The sequence below is a fragment of the Dermacentor andersoni genome, chromosome 9 (genome assembly GCF_023375885.2).
Source record: "Dermacentor andersoni chromosome 9, qqDerAnde1_hic_scaffold, whole genome shotgun sequence".
NCBI classification, from domain to species: domain Eukaryota; kingdom Metazoa; phylum Arthropoda; class Arachnida; order Ixodida; family Ixodidae; genus Dermacentor; species Dermacentor andersoni.
In genome coordinates this window covers 23041360-23061204 of record NC_092822.1, presented here as the reverse complement: position 1 = coordinate 23061204, position 19845 = coordinate 23041360, and the positions used below count along the sequence as shown (strand labels likewise).

General features: G+C 46.0%; 1 protein-coding gene and 1 long non-coding RNA gene across 2 annotated transcripts in view; one reads left to right on the top strand and one right to left on the bottom strand.

The window, feature by feature from the left end:
• TfAP-2 (transcription factor AP-2) overlaps positions 1-19845 on the bottom strand; it is a 293380-nt gene that overhangs the window by 136608 nt on the left and 136927 nt on the right. The gene's annotated exons all lie outside the window — the stretch shown is intronic.
• On the top strand, positions 128-7310 carry LOC126527276 (uncharacterized). The gene is made up of 4 exons (XR_007598751.3): positions 128-541; positions 1532-1636; positions 4307-4451; positions 7201-7310. It is a non-coding gene; the product is annotated as an uncharacterized lncRNA (long non-coding RNA).

Here is a 19845-nt window from a genome sequence, read left to right as displayed (position 1 = left end):
ACTCGCATAGCATCGAAATACAACGCCGTCACCATCCATGAGATCACCGAAAGCACTGTCGCTTTCGGTGGCGGCCTACAGATGGCAGCACAGGTAGCGCCGGTAAAGTTACAGGTGATATTATTTTGTCGTCCTCAGTTGTCGCCACATGCGAGTGCTTGCTGCATTGACGCCGTCCGATGTAGTTGTTTAATCGTGTGTACGCTGTGCCGAGAGAAATTGTGGTGCATTTTGTATGCATTGAGAATCACAAAACCCCTGGGACCGCGTAATGTAGCCCGCAGTATCCTTCGTGTGGTGCGCCGATGTCGAAGATATGACCCTTCGCGCTTCCTTTGTTCCGGGCTCATGAACAGGATCTCCTCCTCTGGCACTGTCGCATCGTATCGCGCTGTACGGAAGAATTTGGTGAAAGTTGTGCTCTTACGTCCTGTAGTTGATCCGCAATTCAACAGTGTGTGCGCCGGAAGGACCGTTGGTGCAGTCGATGCCGCGGCACCTGTGACGCTAAAAGGAGCGTTTTCCGAGTACGCCTAGAAAGGTAAGTCCGGCGCTTGCGCGCATTCTTCCTGTCTATGGTTCGTGAAGTGTGCGTTGTTGTACGTATCGCAAGATCCGTACAACAACCGGATCCGGATTTGTAAAGCAGCAAGAATTATAAATGTGCTTTTCAAATGGTTGTTCTTCATGTCGCAGTGCACATTTAGCAAAAAGTTCCATGGAAATTGCCCTAAAACGTATTCATGTTACCAACAGCTCTATCTGTGGTTTATTTACTTTCACCTATGAAGCACGCTAGCGCGGGTGGTTCTTTGATCTAAATGGGCACAAAAATTCAAGCAAAGAAAGTTACTGTTTGTGTACATAATTTTTCATTAAGAAATGGTATAGTCATTTCTAGAAGTAGTACGTCGATGTGTCGTCGTCACAGCTAACAGCTGCGCGAGATAGCACCCGATTTCTTCGTCGACGCATGGCCAGATTTTTAGCTTGTATGGAAATTCTTCTGTTTATAGTGTGTCTTCAGATGACGTGTATTAGTGTCCTGTGTGTTTTCGTGTACTTGTAAAGGATTCCGATCTAGCAGAGAAGCCGAAATTACATAAGCAATGTTTCTTTTTAATCGAAAAATCTTTCTCTTTTCTGTATTGTCTCTCCAGAAATGAGGTGGTCTGTTGTAATTTTAAGCGCATCGTCCTTTGAGAGCAGTGCTTTGTTGCGCCGCATAGACAAGTTAGGTTTTGGAACGCTTTTCATGTCCTAAGGAATTTTTTGATACTACAATTCACATTTCACGTTATACAGCTGTACGTTTGTGTGAACCTTTTCATAGTAGATTCATGTTCTCTACAGTTCGATTTACGTGTTATTTAACCGCCTGTGATGTTGCAATGAGATATTTGCACAACCAGTTGCAGCTTCATGTAACTGGTTGTATGAGACTTTTTTCAAAATATGACGTGATCTTTTTATATCACAAGTTTGCAGTTTCAGCAGGGATTACAATAAATAAGTATTTATTATTGTTTAGGGATGGCAAGATTTTGTGAACCAGAGGCACCTCCACATATGCACCTGCGGCACTTCTGCAGCCTCAACAGCACGGAAAAGTACCTGATGTGCATGCTGTGACAAGGTGTGTGCAAAGCAGTTGCTGCCACTTACAAGAGCTGCAGATTTTGTTGGTATCATCCATGTTTGGAAACTCCTGAATTTTTCGTGGGTTTACAAATGTGGGCTCATTTTACAATTTTATTAATGTCATTTTAGAAAGACAATGAAGTTGTGTTGGTTAAGATGTTTTAAAGCTGTTGAGAGATTGACGGTATGACATTGTTAAAATGCATGTAAAAAATTAATTATAATGGTACTTGTACTGCTTTATTATTAGCGATGCAATATCTCTAACGAGAACATCAGAGAGGCACGTGCTGTTAGGAAGTTTAGTCAGATAAATTCCTGAAGCAGCGTAAAGCTCTGTAATCTAAAAAAAAATGTTGTCAGTTACTGGTTTCAAGTTCGCTGCTGCTTTTCGTGCTGCACGACAAGTTAAATAATGGTTGATAATGTGTGTGTGACGTAATAGTTCTGCGCAAACACACGAGGTGGAGAGAAGTAATTAATAAAGGGAAAATCAGACATCCACCCGCTCGTACCATTTGCAACAAAGGAAACCTGTATGTGTTCCTCAAAAGGAAAGCCGCACAGTTGAAGAAAAATTCGTCCTGGTCCGGGACTCGAACCCGGGACTACCGCCTTTCCGAGGCAGCCACTCTACCATCTGAGATAACCAGCTGGCTAGCACATGGCAGGGCGAAGTCGAATTACTTGACAACGCGAAGCAAAAGCAAGGGTTTGACATAATATTTTTTTCTCCTTTATTAATTACTTCTCTACACCTTGCGCATTTCCGCAGAACTATTACGTCAGACCCTTGCCTTTGCTTCATGTTGTCGACAAATTCGACTTGGCCCGGCCATCTGCTAGCCGCCTGGTTATCTTAGATGGTAAAGCGGCTGTCCCGGAAAGGCGGTGGTCCCGGGTTTGAGTCCCAGACCTGGACGGTTTCTTTTTTTCAATTGTGAGGCTTTCCTTTCGAGGAATCCGTACGGGTTTCTTTTGTAGCAATTGCTACGAGCGGGTAGATGTGCGATTTTCCCTTTATTAATAATGTGTGTGTGTATGCAACAATGGGGGTGCTGAGAGCAAGCTTTAAAATAATGTGTGCTATGTCCCCAACAAAGAATTTAGTGTCTGCAGCATTTTTACAAAATATTATGTTCACAGGTTGGCAGGTATGACATAATGTACAACAATAATGTACAACACTTTTGCTGTAGATGCATTTTCATAACGTCCATTTTCTGTCTACTTGAATCATATATTTAGAATTTGGCCCACCTTCAGTTTGATCAAGTTACATAGGTAGCCCCCTCTGAGTTAAATATAATTAGGAGCTATTGTAGATATGCATGATATACCTACTCACTGTATTGTGACAGATATTTTTAGGGACTGTGTTGTGAGGCATGCTTTACCTGTATGTCTTGCTGCAGCTTGCCCGACAAAAGCATAAATGCTTTGCCCACCTTTATTATTATGCTTTCATGTAGACTTCTAACATCTGTGCCCACATAGACTCCATGTTCTTAATTACATTTTTCTAAGTATTCACTGTTGTGCATTACATTATTGTGTTACATTACTGTGCATTACATGTTTTTCTTTGTTTTATTTTGGAGGGGGTATTCATTTCTATAATAGTACAGAGAATAGGAGTTCAAAACAAAAAGCCACGAAAGGTGGCTTAAAAGTGTATGAAGCTTGGAATTCTACATTCCATCCCCTAAAGCGCTACCAGTAGTAAAAGATTCCTAATTGTCTTTTTTAGAAGCTAGCTGCCAGATACATAGTCCCATTAGGAGAGTATGTTATTTTTTCTTCTTTGGTCTGACTTGTTTTGTTGAATGTTCTCCTTGTTCAGAATTTGTTTTCTTGCCACCTCATGCAATACTCCAACTGGAGCCTATGAGCTATGTGTATAATAAATAAGTAAATTCCTAAAGCATGCAACAAACCATGCAGCATAGCATTTAAATGTTGCCAGTTTATAATGCTTCTTGAGTGCAGCGCATCATGGAGCTTGAGGCTGATCTCTTCAGATGTAAAACAAATTGCAGGGTATGAAAATGTGGTCCTACAAACTGCTGGTTACGCATGTCAGTCAGCCTGTTGCAGTGGTCACAAGTGAGAATGTAACCAGAAGCTGGGCGTGCTCGGCCATTTTGCATATGGCACAGGATAAAGCTTCACCTCTGCCATTGCTTCTCTTATAATAATGGCCTCCGAGTATACATGCCGAGTTATGCTTCTGGGGACACCTATTAGTTAACCTTATCAGGTAATACCATTAGCCTTATGGGTGCTATAATGTTGCAGTGCCTGAAGGATGGCCAGCATTACAACACATTAAAATTATTGTACAAGTCATGCAATGGTATCGGGATTGGCCCACCAAGTGACAGCCTTTAATTACACTATACCTGGGATCAGCTCACTCAGTCAGGGAGACATCCATGCATAAGGGGAGGGGTATGGCAAATAGAGGGCGTTCGATTAATCTTTCTCACATAGATAGCTGATACATATAATCTTTCTTAAATTGGATGCTTTGTTGCTCAAAGTGAAGTTACTTATGGGCATAATGTCAGCATTTCGAACCTATTTATGCTTAACGAAAGTTGCTTTGTTCAGTGTCACTTTTTATATTGTTTCGCTTGTGATTCTAAGCTCACTTGTTTTATAGCTGCTGTAGGTATGGCTGGACCTGGAGAAGAAGTGTAAGCAGACCATGCTATGTTGCTGATCTGCGCTGATCTCCACATCCAAGTTGGTCCCGCGACAGTTGGGCACCATTGTGCCTTGCTTCATTGACAAGGCGATATAATATGGTGAGCTTGTACTTCAATATCGGTATTGAAAATTATGTTAAGGAAAAAAGACAAGGATTGGTCTTTATGATAGATACACTCATGTTCTTTCTTTAAGGTGTTCTTTTGACACTGTTCTGCATGGACAAATTTTTAGAGAATTCTAACAGTCCTTTATTGCAAAGTGCCATGGCGCTAGTTTATGCGTTAAACTAGCACTCTTTCACCAAAAAAAGCCTTATTTAGCACACAATTCACAAGGAAAGAAAGGAGGCAACAGGACAGAGTGCTACTAACAGTTCAGTATTATTGCTCGCACAGTGATATTGTGCAAAAGGTGAAAGGGGGAGAATAGATCTGAATACATGCTGTTCGCACAGAAACATGGTGAGCGTGACACTTGTTTTACAATGATAAGAAGCAGTCTCACTGTCTAGTAATTCTCTGCATGGGGAGCTAGCGCTAGGTTCCTCGTCATACATATAAGAAAAGCCTCAGATATCTCTCCAGCGCTTTTGTCTTTATATTTTGTCACGATCAAGCAGCTTTCAAACATAGGTGCATGTGCGCCGAGAGCAGTGCACTACCACTGCTAACTGACCCATGCATCAAGTTTGCTTGGTCACGCTGCCAGTCATTTATACATTGGCCGGTTTATCCGATGTAGCCTCTACTGCACGAAATGGTATGTGATAGACACTGCACCTGTGTACTGTACGTGCTTTGTTACATGATTTTTTTTTTCAGAGATAGTGATGCAGGCCTTTTCATTATTTACATGCCTACACAACAAACCAAGCCAGCATGAGGCAACTGTTCTCGGCACGAAACAAACTTGATTCGTTAGTTTTCGTTCATTGGTGCGATCACACTAAGGCAGACAAGCTTGTAGGCTGTGCTTCTGCAATTTGTACAGCACACTGACAGCACTGGTGTGGGCCTCATCTGTGGGCTGACTTATGGCACCTTCTACAGCGCAGACCACTTGTGTTGGGCGAGGCACCAATGTTGACGTTTGTTCCCTTGTGCAAAACAGCAGTCCTAGGTTTTGAGTAGTTGTAGGAAGACAAGGTAAACACAACTTCCATGGCTTGAGTGGGCTCATTTCTCTTGGGGCATCTAGCTTTTTTTCTTGCAACTGTGCAGAGGTGCTTCCCTAGAGTCTGTGTGAAAATGGCATAGAGTTGTGCATTCGGGAACTCCTGAACAATGATCTGCTATAGTTAGGGCTTTGCGAAAATGCACTGTCTACCAATTGGTAGAAGGTGCATTATTCAGCCACTGATTTCCTGTTGGCATGCTTGCACTCGTGCTGTCAGTAATTTCTTGGCTTGCCGAATTATCTTGAGGCCCCACGCTGATGATGCTACCGATGTCGTCATGTGCAGACTTTTCAGGATGAGGTTTTTTGCTTTGCAAATGTTGTTGAAAGGTAGTTGGTGCTTACAGGTAGCTATTCTAGATATTAGTGGAATGAATTGGCCCATCTTGCTTCATCAAACATCGTCACGCCGACATCAGTTGCACAAACAAAAAACCTGGCCTACTCGCAGCGTCGTGCACGAAGAAACAAACAAATCAGCTGCTGGATTGTCTTGACATGGCATACTAAGCTGAGACCGGAACTGCTGTAGCTACAAACCAGGCAGAGACGATGATGATGAGCAGGGATTTGCAGTAGCGCCACTTCGTGGGGCAGCAAGGAGGCTCCGTTCAAAACAAAAATGTCGTTCAGCAAGTAGAACCATGCAACGGTCAGAGTCGGTGCATGGTGCTCTCGATCAAGTTGGCTCAAGGAGTGTCCGAAAAATCAGACGAGAGGTTGCAAGGCGACCGAACTTTCGGAAGTTGTTATACATTATGGTCCATGGGGAGAATGGCGGTGCCGTGAAGCAGACCGAGTAATCAAGTCCGAATTTTCGGAGTCCGGAAAATCAGTCGGCGACTGTACCTATACCTATGTGTCTATGTATACCTAGGTGCAACAGTGTTTGCTATGATCTGTGCAAGAATTGCTGTTGCCCGTAGATGCCCAACATGTCGGGTGTCAAGTTGTAAAATACCTTGCAAAAGTGATCTACGGAAAAATACCGCTTCTGCTATATTTCGCTTTTGCAAGAAATTTTGCGGCTGCTGGCACCTACCTTAAAAGGCTTTATATGGTCTTCGCATGGCCAGGGCCTTCTACTTTTGTGAGTTTGCTTATCTCGAAATTTACCCCGGTTTTTATAACTTCAAGCTGGCGGGATCCCTAGTCTCCTTTAACGTGTACCCAATAGACCTTACATAGGGGTTTTGGCATTTCCCTGCCATCTAAATGCAGCCATTGTGGCCGGGATTCAATCCCACGCCCTCTGCCTGAGCAGCGCAATGTCAAAGCCAGTACACTACGGTATTTTGCTGGCAGAAGGGTTTAGTTTCTGAATAATTTATTATCTCAACCTGTCGGTGTTGTTTTTAAAGGTATTTCATGTTTGTATTCTGTTGCTTCAATACTAGTAATTATTGCTAATCAAACGATGTGTCCATCTTTTTCCTATAACACTTGCTTCAATCGCCTGCTAATTATGACAGCTTATTCTCCCACAGTACTCCATGTTCCCTTGAAACATAGGCATTGCATGAAACCACATATTTTTCAATAAGATTTATTCATTATCTCCTATGACCGGAATGCTGAACCTTTCTTATCTGTGGGAACATAGGCGAATTTGCCTAGGTGCCAACCTGTTGCATGAGTCAAGATAAATTATTGGCTTTACTTTTTCAGGTGCCCTGCTCGCTCTCACCCAAGCAACCCACTCCAGCGGTCTTCTCTCGGCAGACTGGATGCATCGAAATACCGTTAGAAGGTCCAATAAACAGTGCTTTGGACATTTATGACATGCTTTTTTTTAAGCCGGATGACTTCGGGCTTAATGAAAGCTCAAGTTGGTGTACAGAAATACCTACGTAAAGTATACTTGTCTTTTTCACTTACAAGTACATGCCAATACTTTGCCTGACATTTTTCACCCCAAAATTACGCTTTACTGTGGATTTGTGAACAAACCATTACAACAAAAAGCACTGCATTAAAACGAGTACAAGTAATCGAACAAATACTAAATCTGCAAGAATTACATTTGCATACTAGTAGTAAATATGAAAATGAGGTACAGTCTTCTTCAGGGTGCATTTTCTTGTAGGTCATACATAGAGAACGTACTCGTGGGTCATACAAAACTTGTTCATGATGTATCACATCAGTGTTGGTAGTGCTAATCAATTTATGCCGAAAATTGTGTTTATCTTCGTATCAAGCAATGTACCAGGCAAACCTACATGTGAAAGTGGCATTCTTGTTGCAAACATAATGCAGATCTACTTCTCTTTAATGCTGATCGCAAATACACAAATGTACAAAATAGGTTTAAGAGTAAATTATATTAAGCAACATCAATCCATTCTGAAAGGACCAGGTATGAATGCAGCAAAATATCGGTCTGAACAGGGGCAAACAGGTCTGGGTTAGATAGGACGGGATTAAACGGGTCAGGATTAAACAGGATTTAAACGGGTCAGGATCAAACAGGATTTAAACGGGTCAGGTTTAAACAGGATTTAAACGGGTCAGGTTTAAACAGGAATAAACAGGATTTAAACAGGTCAGGACTGAACAGGATCAAACGGGGTCCCGTTCCATAACCCTATTTGATGAAACCCGTTTGAAAACAAATAGGATTTTCTAGTAGGGGTAGTGATGAATCGCAACGGTGGTGCTTGTACGACGGTCATATCTGATAACCCGCTTGAAGAACCGTTGCTGAACACATTGCTTCGTAGCGTTGTTGGTCTTTATGCTAGGAGTCTTTGTGCTCGCCGTATGAATTCCGTGCCCCACCGATTGTTTGTTACAGCTCTTCAAGGAGCATCATTACTACATGTTCGGAGGTAGAAGTTCGGCTCCATGTACAACGTTAGGGAAGTTGCGCCATTTATGCGCTGTTGTGACGTTTCATCTACGCCCAAGCTACCAGAGTATTTTACTTTCCAGCCCCTCTATTCATTTATTTACGTCATGTGCACAGTCATTTGTTCAAAAAGATAGGTGAATAGGCGAACAAAGCCCTTATTTTTCCGTCACCTAACGGGCGCCTAACATTTCGCGACGTAAGGAGAAACAGTGTACCCAATCACCGCTCGGGATGCGCCAGCTACCCACGTTTATAGCCAGTGACAACGTAGTTGGTACATTCCAGTTCAAATGGGGCCCTCGGAAAAACGCAGCCCCTTATTTTCTACTTGTTCTGCTGCAATGCCAGAAAAGTTACTCTCAGAGACGAAAAGGAGGAAGCGGTCGCACACCCCGCGTGAAAATCTCACAGGCAAGCAAGCGTTTCAGCTTGCTGAAGCTCTCCTATTACTCAGTCGCTCGACAGGTCGCGCCATCTATCGCAAGTTTTTCAAAGCTTGCCGAGCACAGCAGACGGCGAGGGCTAGGCAAAGGCGGGAAAGCAGCCGGAGGTTGTTGCCAGATGGACGACACTGCTGCCAGAAACATCGGTCGTTCTCGCACCATAGCGATTGTACCAGTGTGCACAGGTATGAATTGCAGTGCACGGACTGGCCTACACTTTGTCCTTTCGTTTACAAGCGACTAGACGGCTTCGCAAATTGGTCATTTCTCAACAATATATTGCGTTATAAATACAATTCGCAACGATTATACACATCAGCAGATTCTTATCGTCTATATACATTTCAAAAAAAAGAAAGGAAAAGAATGTGATTGTTTTAAATTTCGGAAATGAGAAGTGTAATAAGTAATGTGACAGGAACGTGTGAAGCCACATCCACGAATATTAGACTAATTCATACACTAAGTACCATTACTTTGATAGCTGAACGATCGTTCAGTTCTAACAATATTAGCATACACTAAGTACCATTACTTTGATAGCTGAACGATCGTTCAGTTCTAACAATATTAGCGGGAAACCCTACTACGCTCGCACCTTCTCAGCATGTTGCTGGGCCGAGTACTTCCGTGACGTCACGTGTGGGGCATGACGTGCAGATCAGAGACCAAGCCAACATTTTGCGCGCCCTCTTCTTTCTGCTCTTTTCTGCCGTTTCATTTCCCGCGTGGTTGGCTCCCAATCACGCTTTCGATAGTTGTTCTTTTCGGGACGTTTCGGCTCCTCGCGTTCGCTCTTCTAAAAGTTAAGAGCCAGGACCGGCCGGGGGGGGGAGGGGGGGTGACTTGGCGGCGTCGGCGAATCGGAGGGGTGGATTATTAATGATGCACGGGATCAGGAAATGCCGCCCGACCGACCGCTGGCGGCAGCGGCGGCGGCGTTTTATTTCTTTCTTTCTGCGCATGCGCGCGCGCTGCCGCGATGTTTGGTAACTCTCATCGATTCATCACGATTATCAGCGCCACTTCGGCGCTGCCACTGCGCGCACGGGGCGCAATTATCGTTTCCCGTGATTTCAGCGGCGGCTTTGCGTAATACAACGGCACAAAAATATCGAAAGAACTGAACAAAAAAAGAAGGAATAGCGCGGTAGTCGGGAGATGGATAGACACCGGAGCAAATTCGCCAGTGAATCGCGAAGCAAATATTTCACCTTTGCTTGGAGTCTATAGGGCCGGGTGGGCGAGTTGCGGGAACCGTTAAGTCCGCGGCATATAAGCGGCCCGAATGTTTTAACACCGTGGCACACGCCACGCCGAAATATACGTAAGTATAAGGCTTGAGGAAAACAAGATGAGATAGCGTCATTGTTAAAGCACGCCTCCAACTGATAACTTCATCTGATTGTTCGAAGTTTCGGTTAACTTGTCAGGGCAGCGCAGTGCACAGCGCGCTCCTACAATTTCAGTTCCTTCGATAAAGCGTGCGCTGCAGGTCCTCGTAAATGTCCCTGGATAAATCCTATTGAGCTTTTATTAACTGCTTTGGCCCTTTAATGAACTTTCTGCCGGGACTCAATTTCAGTTATAGTCATCGCAAAACATACCGCGGCGGTTCTGGTAAACTTGCTGGAATAGCTCGTCACCTCTTCTTGAGAATGATAATAATCATAAACCCGTGTAATCTCGATCACGCACCGCCTTATCGGAACGTGCCATGTGCTCAAGGTCATAGCTCGGACGAAGCAATTTCGGGCTCGGTCGCCACGATAAACCCGCCTGTTTTCACAAGCCACCACCACCACAGAGATGACATCGCCAACTTGTCATTTTCTTGCATTAAATGAAAGACCGAACTTCCTGCGCCTTAGAAAGAAATACCGGCAGACACTGGCACGCTCTTAATATTTTGCCGGAACACTTGTTTCGTCTGGTACGTGGGCTGATATTCTTTTCACGACCCAACGTAGCAGCATAGCAGACGACGAAGCGAGCAGGAGCGAGTGTGCCAGGGGGTCACGACGTTGTGCTAACTCGTGACCACCTTCTGCGTCGTGACCCGCACACCTCCTGGTAAGCGAAACCAAAACTGGCTCGCAGAAGAGCTATTATAGTAAATCATTTAAGGCGCTCTGAGGCTGCACTCAGTACTTCTTCTAGGGCTTCGAGATCCAAGACCTCCATCATCCGCAAAAAAAGAATGGAAGTCGAAAACGTCCTGTCAGAACTTCTTTAAACAAAATGTCACCCCCTCCCTCCCCCTACTAAAGGCGTATATATACTTGCAGTTCACGTCATTCCCTGCGAAGCTCAACTAAAACAAGATGAGTTGCTCGATTTACGCTATTGAAAAACATGCCCGCCTTGCAATGCTCTATATAGAGTACTGGTCACTGGAAATATCTTTGTTGTTTCCTTATGAACTTCAACAGCACATCAGCAATTTTCCTTCGGGGCCCCTCCTCGATATCATATGTGCTCGTTAAGCATGGTTGAAAGCTCAGGCAACGTGAACGGGTTGACCTGACTGTTATTTCGTTGCTCGATGACTAGCCCTAGACTTACAGCGTGCTTCGCGACACGAAGAAAGATACCAACATTCGAACTACAAGCCCTGGGGAAGTATTCTGCGACGACCACTTCGGCGATACTATCGCGCCTTCGCGTGGCGTAGTTCTCAACCAGCAAATTCAGCTCATCCGATTTTGCTCAACCAGCCAATGAGTGCGCGCCTGACGTCGATACTATCGCTGAGGTGACACTGTGGCCGAAAGCGATCTACGCAGAATACTTCCCCTTGTAGACGTTGCCAGTGGTTACGGTACACTTACGTCTAAACACTGCGATGCCCTTGCCTTCCGCCATATCGGTTTTCGTTAAAGGGAGCGATACCAAAAGAATTTATACCGTTAGATCGCTGTAGCAAAATTTGATTGTCATTCATACGGCGGGAAATAAGAGTGCCACATTTTCAGTTTCCGAATTTCGAGCCAACACCTCAGGGCCGGTACGTTAGTGAGACGTCACGGATTGCGATGTTTTCTCATGTTTGAGACGCTTGGGCTCAGAATAAGCTCTCGGAGCTTGTTGCTCATTTGGTTTCTTTAGCCCTGAAATTCCGGTTCCCAGTTCCAGATCAAGGAAAATTACAACAATTCGCTCACCTTTATTTTATGTCCGTGAAAAGTACGCACGTAAAAAAATAAAGAAATTTTATTTGAGGCACAGATTTATTACTCTACGAAATAATTATTTATTAATTGCTTCGTAGGACTATGCACAGCTGAAACATCACTCCAGCATATCAAAAACGAAACTATGCGCTTCGCGTTAAGCTTCCCACCCTTACATAAGCATTTTAAGGTATCAAACTCAGCGTTACAAAGGTGATACTACATGGGGCGTAACAGGGTTAGTGTGCAACGTAGTTCTTTTATAGCAGCAATTAGCCAGACCCGAGCAGACGTTGCCAAAATCTGTGACGTCACGGCTATATGCGGCGGGAACGTCAGTATGGCGTCACCGCCCTCGTTTCGCTTTTTGTTTGCTTATTTGTAACGTATTAATCCTAAAGCAACGGTGAGAATGACCATTTCGTCATTGCGGAAGCATATAGTTTAGGAATAACGCTTGAACTTATTATTCCTGTTCAGAGCTCTTTCAGGAGTGCTCGAGGCATGCACAGCGAATAAAGCTCGGCCGGAAACATTTCTTCAGCGCTAGCTATATGACTGTAATCAATTCTGCTCCCACGCATGCTCGGAGCGAAGACGCCGCTGAGCACACATGTTCGCAAGCGGTAAGCGGAAGCGGTAGAGCGCTAAGCTAAAGCTGCCTCATAACGGTACGTACGGTTTGCAGATTGCATACGAATGCGAGCTTGTACGCTTGATGCTTTCCTTGAGTGCCATTTACATTACCTCCTACATTATATATATATATATATATATATATATTATATATATATATATATACAGAGAGAGAGAGAGAGCAATCATGCATCGCGGTCGAACGCCTCTCCTAAGGCTATAAGCGATATCGCCGGGGCAGGCTACTCACAAAACCCGGTCGGTCATGTTCAACTGGCAGGGCACTCGTCACAAGAAGACTATATAGTGCGCAGCCAAGCGGGAGACGAACGTGACCACCCACGAGGCATCAGGAGCATACGAACCACCGGGCAAAGAACGACGAGGCAAGAGGAGAACGTGGACAGTAATACGAAAAAAGAAAAGGTGGGGGGGGGGGGGGGGGGGGGCGAAAAACTAACAAAAAAAAGGAGCTAACAAAGCGCAGCAGAACCTATAGAGAGGAAGCATTTAACTTTTAGGAACCTCTTGTGCACACAAGCGAGGCTCTGCGTGCGCAGACGAAAACACTGCGAGCAAACACCTAATACCGAGGCGTACACGCGTACGGCCGCGAAGGCACCGTCGTTCCGTCTGCTCCGTCAGGGTCAACAAGCGAAGCACAACGCATCTCTCATAATTAAGCGCATCAATCTCGCTCGAGCGGCCACCATCAACGCACTGGACGGCGTGAGGGGTTTCGAGGCGGTGGGGTGCGGGGGGACAGAAGGGCAGGAGGGGTGGGGGGGATGAAGAGACTTTCGCGGAGCTTCGGAAGGAACTCGTAATCGCCGCGCTATAAAAATTGCTTTTAACGCTCGATAAACGCACCTCGGAGCGTCCTCGAGCGGCGGCGGCGGGAGGAGGAGGGCAATCACCATCGCCACAGCCATCAGCAGTCGTAGCGAAGGCTGCGCCGCGAACGGCGGATGCAAAAATCCTTGGTTGCTGCGCCGCTGCCCCGACCCGAGATCCGGCAGAAGCTTCGGCGAAACCTTCTTCCGAGACGGTGCAGTCAATCTTGGAAATCCTTGCATTATAAGCGCCTGCAACCGCGCGCGCGCGTTCTGGTTCCCCTGTGTGACGCCGCCGTCTTGAGAGCTGGGCGACGGGTCCTGTAGATATATGGCCGAGACGAGCGGAACGGGCCAAGGTCAAAGCCCAAGTCGAAGCGTCTGATAACGAGGTCGATCTAGGCCGCCCTTGGGAGAGCATTTCGCAGAAAAATAAAAAAGAAAGGCAAGGCGACTAGATTATGGCAGTACTTAAAACATGATGGTCGGCACGCTTCGTTTGCGTTAAATGCGGAACTCGCGCAGGGTGCTATAGAACTTCATAGAATGTACACTCGAAGAGCCTGTAACGAGGGCGCAGCAATACACTGCTCTCGCTACAGGCGAGCTGTTTACAAGGAAATATCGTTCGCACCCTCATTTGCGCGTTTGCGAAGAACGCGACATGCTGTTCAGTTCCGTCGGGCGCTGTAAACTGTTAATCGGGAATGCACTGTTCTGTGAGATCCGTCCCTCTCCGAAATTTGTTGCGCGAGAGCACACTACCCTTTCCCTGGGCGCCGTTATATCGCAAGTCCGACCACAGGCCTCCGTCCACAGGGCGCCCACCGCCGCCAAGCGCGAGACAGGCAGAAAGAGGCAAAGACAGCTACGTGCATTAGAATTGTGCAGTAACCACCGACAATGGCTGTCAATGTAAGCGAATAGGACGGACGGACGGACGGACGGACGGACGGACGGACGAACGAACGGACGGACGAACGAACGAACGAACGAACGAACGAACGCTGCCCTTGCGGAGTCGAGCCATCGATCACCGACCATCCACGAGAACAGGAGAAAGATGCAAACAAAGCTGTTCATAAAAAAAAAAAAAAATACTGAAATGCATTGATACTTGGCCCATTCGGCTATGCTTCGCTTGTTTAACTTTTCTGCTTTGATTTCTTTCTCGCTAGAGTGATAAATGACTATTCTTATTAAGTCTTTCAGCCAAACGTTAAAGAAGGACACCGCTTTACAGTACGTTACATATGGTTACAGCCTACATGTTATACGCAACACGTTCTCGCAGCGGACACGACCATCTTCGCAAAAAGAGCTTATTGTTTGCGATACACAAAATCTTGCCCTTGTCCACTGCATTACTGTCCCGCTGTGTACCTTCGAAACAAATGCGGAGGCGCCACCACTGTCATAGTCTACGTGATCACGCGCATAAATCAAGCCGCGTCTCAGAGCTGCGTGACAAGTACACCGCCGTGGTTAGCAGCACGTCTGGATCCCGAATAAGCCTTGCTTTACGGGCGCAAGTTCAAATGCTAGTGGTGGTGGTAGGCAACATTTTCGTTTGATTGCTCACGTGACGAGGGCGAAGCTAAAGACGAACGGTTGATGAGCAAGACTTCAGGGTGTAACGGGAAGACAGACGTCTTCCCGTTAAGCCGGGAAGACTGGGTCCAACGGGTATCTCATGGACGTAGTCTCGTTCTTTCAACTTCCTCTCGCAGGAAAGGGCTGTCGACTGTCATGGTACCCAGATTCTACTTGCAGCGCTGACACTGTGCAATGAACGTTTACAAAAGTTCGCCTGTAGCGACAGTTTCGCTGCAGGGCAGTTAGGCTTGGCGGAAAGCTTTAGCTGTTGGGTAGGAGTGACCCCCATCGTAACGGCCAGGGCTCCAAGAAACCTTTCACGGAATTCGGGACTTCAGGCAATGTGACACAAACACTTCAGGTAATGTGACACCATTAGTAGTTGGAGAAATCGCAATTAAATATTTGTTCATTAGGCTCCTGCGGAGCAAACCAGTTCGCTATGAGAACTTTGCGATGTAAAAACATTGGTTTCACTTATGTCTCGACATGTAAAAACAAATAGATGATAAGGTGGGATGACGTCACTTAGAATTTTTTTTTAGGATGCGACGCGTGCAGATTTGCACGGAGACTTCTCTTAACGAACTTAGTTTGCCGGATAGTTAATTAGGTGCCTACACGCGCATGTCACTGGATGATACATCAGTCCTCGGTTGCCAGTTCACTGTCCGCAGAAGTACTCTTTACCACTGATTGCACGTAAGAGAGGGAACGAAAACAGTTACTTGCATCTGTGCTCTCGCCTAACTGAACGCGATAACGTTTGCGCATACAGTCCTGTGTAAGCCTTACAATGTAGACGAAGCTAGCCGCCCGCACGATTCTGATCAGTGAAATTATCTCAAACGCAGTGGAAGGGTAACTACGCAAAGATCGCGAGCAGCACAGGCGGTGGGCTATCGCTGCGATATAATTATGCGATACAAGGCGGTTAGTCTATGTTAAGACGCTGGCTTTGGTGTCCACTTCCGCTCGATCGAGTCGCGAGCGAGTAGTGCCAAGTCTTATATTCTCGTTCAGTGCCTCCTGAAAACTCACAGGAGTATCGCCGTCTAACATAATCTAATCAGTGCCGCCGTGTTGCTGAAACTTATTTCGAGCACAGATAACGTACACTCAAGCGTTGGCATGCGGGCAACACACTCGTTGTTGCGAGGACATCGCTTGATGATCATGATGTAAAAATTTCATTGGCGCAAGGGCCAGATATAGTCAAAGAGCAAGCGCCAAGAAAAAGGTAAGGAATGTATGATAGATGGTAAAAAAAAAAGAAGGTGCATTGTTAGAGGCCGATTAATAGGGCTGTAAACAGGCCTACAAGTTAACCGCGGTAAAGCTCGTAAAATGTATAAGTATTAGAATAATAACAATGACTAAAGACGTATGCCATTTTTATAAACGTTATATCACAAAAGGTGTGATGTAGCGAACGTGGGAGTGAAAGTAGGACTCGCACCTCACCGGTGAGACCTTGAACGCAAGGGCCACGGGAGGTACGTGCTTTACAAAATGCTGTCGCCGCAGCAGCCTCTAAGTGAAAGGATGTGCTACGTATCTCTTGGGCTAATAACTTGCAGTGAACAACACATCTTGCTAAAAAAAAAAAAAATGAAAGCGAACTTGTCAAAAAAGTTGTTCAAAGCCCACGAACATATTGCCAACTGAAGGGGAAGACTTCACATCGCTTAGCGTCACACATATCCCGGCGACTGGCGCGGCGACGACGCTTTGCATACAGTTTTTGTAGGCGTCGTGTCGCGTGAAATCCAGCACACAGTGGAACCACTTGCGCTTGTCGGTCACGAAGGCGTTGTCGGTCCAATATTAAAAAAATAAATGGATATTGCAGCGGCCTCGATAGCTTATTGACCACAGCGTGGACCGTTCGCGTTAACGTCGCGTTTGTCTTCAAGTGTCGGGTTCGCCCTGCGACGCCGTGTCCTAAGCAGTCGCTAAAGCTGCTGCTGCAAGAGGCTCTAAAGCCATTCTGAATGGTCATCACAGCTCACGTACCGCGCGACGATATCCTAATGTGTATACATTCTGTGTATCTGCAGACGACCCACCGTGGGGAGGCTGGCTTTTAAAACTCACAAACCCAAACCAACATAGCAAGTAGCTGCCGGTTGGACGAGCTGCCCTCCTATACTCACCGTTGAGTCGACAATTGTACGTTAATCGGAGCCCACTTAACTATGAAAGTTCATGGGATAGCGAAATGGACACCTATAATCGCGAAAGTCTCCGGTGAACAAATTCGCAGCAACAAAGATGTTTTCCGCCGCACTGTCGACTTTGTCGATGGGGTTGTGCAGGTCGATGAAGCAAGTATGGGAGATATAGAAGTGACAAGGGAACGGGGGGAAGGTTAGCCAGGCTGATCTCGACGGGATTATCCTACACATGGAAAACAGGAGAAGGGGACTGATAGACAAGAAAGGAGGAGATAAATTCACGGTGTATGCACGCGCACACACAAAAGCGTTCATCGTTCAATTCGTGAAAGTTGCGTTTCTTGTGGCTTTGCACAACAAGCACGAGAAGAGGAAGGCAGGAAGGTCAACCAGAGCAGAAAATCTGGGCCCGTATTCACAAAAAAGCTATTGCGTTAAAATTCTTCGCAAGAGAAAATTCCAACCAATCCCGATGCTGGACATATTGACACGCGTACTTGTCTATCTTTACCGGACGACCACGTTTCACCGCCTAACAAACGTTATAGCACAGCGCAGGACGCGCCTGCGTGTATCGGAAGTTTCTGGAATGTTATCGATGGTTCCATCCGATGTCTGTCACCGAACCTTGTGTAATCTGATTGCACGTATGCGCGACGCGAATAGTGTAGAGTAGTATAGAATGTTCCAGAGTGATTACTCTGGAACATTCGACGACTGACGCATAAAAGCCGACGCGCCTGACCCGCTGATCAGATTTTCGGCGATCGCCGACTCTGTTCGCCGCTATCGTTGTGCTTAAAGTGTAGCCTGTTCTTGTGGGCACATGTTCGCCCAATAAAATTTAGTTTTCTCTTTCGTAGTATTGCTAGTGTTCTTTAACGTCACTACCACGTGACAATATCATTTGCGAAGACGGCCGGCCAAATCGCAGAGGGCATTTATACGAACCAAAAGCTTTGTGAATTCAGTTCTCCCTGCAGGGTTTGGGGGAGGGGGGTGCACTGTATAAGTGTTGCCACGATGCCTATTCAAAAGTCTGTCCACGGCTCAAGAAGTTCGCGTTGCTCAAGCAAACGGTTAGGCAGACTTCATTCTGCAGGGAGAATTCCGAAACTATGCAGCGCCGGCGTCGTTGGCACAGAGCGTCCTCAACAATAACGGCGGCGACCCGAACGTATCGAAGGCAGTGTGCACTTTCCATCGTGGCGTCCACAGCATTCAGTTTAGAGAGACTGTGGAATAACGTTTGTTAACAGGGAGTGCCTCAGAAAGGCTCGCCAACGTTTCGATAGGAGGACCTATCTTCGTCAAAAGTTCCTTCTATCGAAACGTTGGCCAGCCTTTCTGAGGCACCTTATTCCCTGTTTACAAACTTTATTCCACAGTGTGATATTCCATCTGTCAGCCCCTTTCTTGATCTTGATTTCAGAGAGAGAAGGACTTAACGTTGCAAGGAACACAACTGACAGGGGTCTTTCTGCAGAGGAACGGCTACACTTCCGCGCTAACAGCTTGCCATAGAACCGTCACAAAACGACGTCAGCTTCGCTGTTGAGAATTAGGCTTGACCAATAAAGATAAAATTATTGACAGTATAAAATCATATAAGACTGACAAACTAGTCAAGTTATTTCAATGTACTGCTTCTTCATGGATGACACATCCCAGTGCATGTTACATAATGCAGAAAACCTCACTCGCTCGAAAGGCACAGAAAGTGGCACACGCCCTAAGTCTAGTGCTCGAATCCTTCGAGAGAGGACATGGGAGACAACCGTCCCGACTCCCGGGAAGAAATCAAACACAATTTCAATCATCTAGTGGAATTCAAGGGCCCGGTCATGCACCTATATCTAACCCCGTTACACACCATGATTCAAAATGAAATGGTGTACTGAAATCAGACTTTTCTGACTTTCACCACTTCGTATCCCCTAATGAGTGCCCAACCATTGTGGATGAGGCAAAACGCGGGAAGTTGCTACAGAAGCGGAGCAGATGTCGTTAGACACTGCTGCACAAGCTGGACACGGTCGCACCAATCGTCGCACACCACCGGATCAGAGATCTATCCGCGCACACATTTGATTCACCACGTACAATAATGCCGTCTGACTCACCATGCGGATTAATTCCGGTATGGACCTTAGCCGCGGACGTTCTCTGGTTGAACACGTGCAAATCCTTGATACGATCCGCTAACTTCAAGGCGAAGCATACTGCACAAACTGCCGGCAGTGTCGCAGTCGTACGGCAAGAACCTCGTTAGCATCGTCACACGGGTCAGTTATTGCAGCACTGGCAGGTTATCCTCACGCGCGCGCGCTTCGACGTCATAACTCGCAAAAAGGGGGCGTGTTGAAGCGATCCAACAACGTTACCTCGTCGCGTAACGCGCCCTCCATCTTTCCTTTCTTTTTTTTTAATTTGCGGAGCCGGTTTAACGAATCGCGGATGCGGTCGACATGATGGATCGATGGGACAATGGTCATCCAGCAAGAAACGGTTAAAACAAAAATGAAAGAAAAGAAACAGAAGCCCCCATCTCGCCTCGCGAAGAAAAGGTCAAGTTCACCTCTTTTGCATCTTATACACAGG